Genomic DNA, 5115 nt, shown 5'->3' with positions numbered 1-5115 from the left:
CAAACACTGCTATTGACATTCCGCTGACTTTCACAGCAATTGTTTAAACATTCACTAATTCACAACGTGTCTGATTTTCTTACGAAAATAGCCTTTCAGATAATTCAGTTTTCACCACTACAGTTTGAAATATTGCAGGCCTACTTTGCGATGCATGGCACACTGGCTGGGTTATGTGTGTTATGTGCTTCCGGGAAATCTACCCTAACCTGTTTGTTTATATGGGCAAAACAAGTCTTTTTTCTATGCCATTTAAAACAAAAAAAAACACTTTTAAGTTGTGTATGAAAAACAAATATACCAACCCATGTAAAGTAGGTTGTTTTTGACCATATATCTTATAGCAAGGCACTTTAGCCGTTAGACAATCGTTTGTAGGTTGTATCACCACTATCATATCGCTTTAGAGTTAAGTATTCTACTCTCGGGTAGCACGAGGAAGACGCTGTTTTTGTAGTTTTCATAATTACATTTTATCTATCTATCTATCTATCTATTTATACTGCAGATTTCACTTTTGAGAATTATTTTAATTTACTTCCAAGAGACTTGGCTTTGTCATTTTGTCATTTTAGATGTCGTAACAATAAATTACCAGTAGAAAAGGGTGTAAGATATAATATTGATCTTAGTCAGAGAACTTGTCATTTGTGTAATAATAACTCTATAGGGGATGAATTCCATTATATTTTTGATTGTGTACACTTTATTTCAGAAAGGAAAAAATACATTCCAAAGAATTAAGAATACGCAATATTGTATCTTTTCAAAAATTGTTTCAAAGCTCGGATAGGACTGTTTTATTAAAACTTGCAATATTTTTTAAAAATGTTATGCAAAAGGTAAGGTAATATTACCACCTTCCATTAAATGTAACTTTATATTCAATTATTTTTACACATGTCTAGTCACACTTAGATAGAATTATCATTTTGAATATGTTTGAACTGTCTTGGAACTGTTTTGTGGAAATTGTTATGGTATTATGCCATGCAGATGCCCTTATGGGCCTTGTATTAAAAATAAACTGAAACTGAAACTGCACAGCGCTCCTCTCTGCGAGTATTATGTGCAGCTGCGCGCCTGTACAAGAAGTTAAAAGTAGATTGGATAGGAGGATAAAAGTAATACATGGTGTGTATTGCAGTATAAATACAGTTAATAGTGTTAAAAACAAGAAGGATTTACAGATAAAAGCAGTTTAAAAACAGGTCTATCATGTTAAGCATTGTGTACAAGCTTGGTCACACCCTGTTTAAACTGATTCAGGGTCGGGGCTTGCACAAGTTGTACTGGAATTCCAAAGTACTATGGTGGCTGGGAAGAAAGAGTACTTATAATAATTACAGGGAGTGAGGATCTGAGTATAGGAGTGGGGATGCATATGTCTTGTTAGACGGGATGGGGGGCTGACATGGTGGGGGGGGGGGGGGCGGGGAGTGGCACAGCAACCAAACCATTCACTATCTTGTAGAACATAAGGAGGCGTGAATCAGATCTCCTATCTTCAAGGGTACGCCATCTCAGCTGGCATAGCATGTTTGTGACACTGCTGTAAGGGGAGTAGTCATGATTTACCAATCGCGCTGCCCTCCGCTGAATCATTTCGATCTGGTGGATGTTTTGTTGGGTGTAAGGGTTCCAAACACAGCTAGCATATTCTAGCTGTGGCCTGACTAGTGATTTATAAGCTACTTCTCGAACTTTTGGGTTCTTGCATGTTTCGTTTAATGAAGTTTAGTGTTCGGGTAGCTTTGGACGTGACTAAATTGATGTGTTTATTCCAATTTAGATCTGAGGATATAGTGATCCCAAGCTACTTTGCATCAGGAACTGTTTCCAAGACTTGGCCATGGAGTATTTTGTATGGACAAATGTCTTGCTTTGGGTTCTTGTTTGTGATAGTGATTGGAGATGACCTAGGAGTAGCTATTCTGTAAAACAAATATTTATATATTAACATATGTTTATTTCTACGTCTTACTTGTAGTGACGGTTACTCCAGTGTATATAAAATTGGCACACGGCTTCTTTGTAGGAGAGTGCGTTGGTGCCGATGCCTGCTTCCTTCCTTTGAACATTTTCAAATAGCTGTATAGCTTGGTTCAGGTAGGAATCCCAAGGAGGCGTCCCAAAAACATGTGAAGACCTTCGAATTGACATTTTGACTGCAACTATATAAGTGGTATCTAAGGAGATAATCTTATGGTCAGAGACCACCAATTCAAATAAGTAGGAATGAGGTAAGTGTATACCTAGGAACAATTAATGTAGCATTTGTGCGTTCTGTCTGGAGCAATGATTTTCTATCTTCTTCCCAGGTCATGTAAACAAACCCAAGAAATTTTTTTTTCTTTTAAATTGAGAGTTTTTACTGCATTTACAGTATTTTATTATACATTTGGCAAAGTTTGCTACATTTTATGTGTATTGAAAAAATGTTTTATCAACCGAATTTCTCCCGCCATGCCAACGATGTAAACAGGGGGTCATCTCATTCATACGAAAATTACTTAAATAATGTATCACCTTTCATATGTTTTTCGTCCGATATTTTGGTAGAATCAAGACAGTTCTTGAAAAACATGTAATTAGATATACATGTTTCGATTTATGGAAGGCCGTATACGCCATAATGTTATAATTAGAGTCTTTGGGAAAACAATTGGTGGTCCCTAACCTATATATTTGTTTTTCTTAGCTGTTGCTATGCGCGCATTCCAGATGAGAACATATCTTAGGTCAATACCAGCACAGGGATGGTGTTCTACTTGTTGTAGGTTATTTCCTTGGATGTCGTATTCTGTTCCAGAATGATTACATTGCCTTGTGACATTTTGCAGGTGAAATATAGCTGCACCTTATCATCCATGTGTTGGAACATTTTACTGTGGTGTGCTGCATCGCACATATAGGGACGTAAAAATAGGATTATACAGTAAACAGACATCTGCAAGCGCTGGAGAGACTTAGTTAGCAATGTTTTACACGTATTTGGTAGAAAAATTGAATTATTGGGTCGACTTACTGAAGCCACGTTAATTTTTTTTGCTATAACTAAAGTAACTAGATATTAACATTTCTTCCTTATAATGTTCGTTTAAAACACGTTATCTACCTCCCTCTTTTTTCTTATTTGTAAAAAAAAACGCATTCTCTTCTATCAAAACTTAACTTGAATAATTCTTCTTTTTCTGTTTTTAATTGATAAAAGCATATAAACTGTCTGCGTGAAAAAATGAAGATTTATCTCGTTCTAGTTTTTGCATACAATAAAATCAGTTTCATCATTTATTGGTAATACTGTTGGTTTAAAATACGCTTTCTTTTTCATGTTTAATTAAAGTATCCTTACTCTTATTAAAAAATATGAAAAGCAATATTTATATGCCGATAGATTTATTCGTTCCTTCAACCTTTATTTCTATAACATAATAAGCGGCGGTATAATTATGAGATGATTAAAATAGGCACTGACCTCTAGATCGTACGACAACAACAACAAAAAAGAGAAACAATATTACTTACTTTTTTCCTAAGTGAATGATTATAAGTTATAGAAACACATAAAAATATGTTGTTTTTACTAATTTTTCCATTCAAAATTGAAAAGCGTTCGTAACGGGAAACCGGAGGTAAACTGCCTTAATAATAAAGCTTTATATTTAACGACATTTAGATACGTATCCTGCATTGGATAATTTACACACCATCTTATGATTCATCAAATACGTAATGATAATGATACGCCCGATTCGGAAAGCAAGAATAGTTTATCTAAAATAGATAATTTAAATAAATTCTTACTACACACATTTTGATTTTTTGATTTTTCTAGTTGTGGTGATTCTAATTTACATGTGAACATGTTAAATTATATATCCATGGGTCTAAAGAAAACAAATAATCAAGGTGACACTTTCTCTTATTGTGTGTGTCATTTTTTCAATAAAAAAACCTGTCTATATCTATTTTTGTTAACCCCTCGTTCCTTCTTTGACCATGCATTTGCAGTGCCCGAAATATGTGATGATAAGACGTTTTCAACAAGTTTAAATCAATTTAGGAAAAGAAAAAAAGAGCTAAAAAAACTGATAAATAATGATGAGGCCACACCAAATTGAATAGTTATTCATCGGATTTTTTTTTCTGAAAACAAAATGAGGCGGCGAGCGAAAAAATAATTTAAATATTTTTTTTGAGAAAATCAGGAGCGAGTGAAGAGCGAAGAAATATATAATTTTTTTGGCTCTCGACTGACTAATAAAAACCTTAAAATAGAATGTACAGCCCTTAAACATTAAAACTAATTCACCAGGGATTGAGAAAACGTGTACATTTTTGTTTGGGTACGTCTTGACCTACAGGCGCACGACAAAGCAAACTCGTAAAAAAAGGTAATAACATTGGCATACAGTACATTGTAATCAAATAATGTATGCATTTGAAAATGCTGTAAGAAAATATGTAATGTACAACAATGCATAACCTTAAACCATAACCATGACATAGATATGTGACTTGAATATTCACTGCTATGAAAATTTAGCATTTTATCTCGACTTTTCGAAGTTTTTGATAAAGTCAAGTTATCTTAGTTACTATTAAAGTTTTTGACTTGAAACTTAAAATAGTTATTAACTATCAAAGTCTACACCCGGAGAAACAATCCCCATAACTCTGATTGAATTTTGACAGAGTTATGCCCCTTTTCAACTTAGATTTTTTTTGTTAAAGTTTTATATAACGTATAATATCTCAGACTAAATTGGTCTGAACACAACTCATATTGTAAATTCCATACCCCACCCACTTTTTGTACAAATGCTGTTCATTTGGACAGGGAAAACAGAAAACAGAAAAGTGATATGCATCAATACGTATTAACCCGTACCAGAATAATGTAGATTGATGTTATCAAATAAATTAGTATGGTTTTTTTTCATCCAATTTTCAGTGAAATAAATCCGATCAACTCAACCTACATTCGAAGAAAATGTCGTAACTGCATTAAGGGAAATAAATTTAAGGCATCGCAACAGTCACAACTCAATGTCAGTTCATATTTTCAGGTCGAGTATTTTTCTCTTGAAAACTGCACTAAAGCCTTAACAG

This window comes from Mercenaria mercenaria, chromosome 1 (assembly GCF_021730395.1).
Source record: "Mercenaria mercenaria strain notata chromosome 1, MADL_Memer_1, whole genome shotgun sequence".
NCBI lineage: Eukaryota > Metazoa > Mollusca > Bivalvia > Venerida > Veneridae > Mercenaria > Mercenaria mercenaria.
This window is presented reverse-complemented; position numbering follows the sequence as displayed.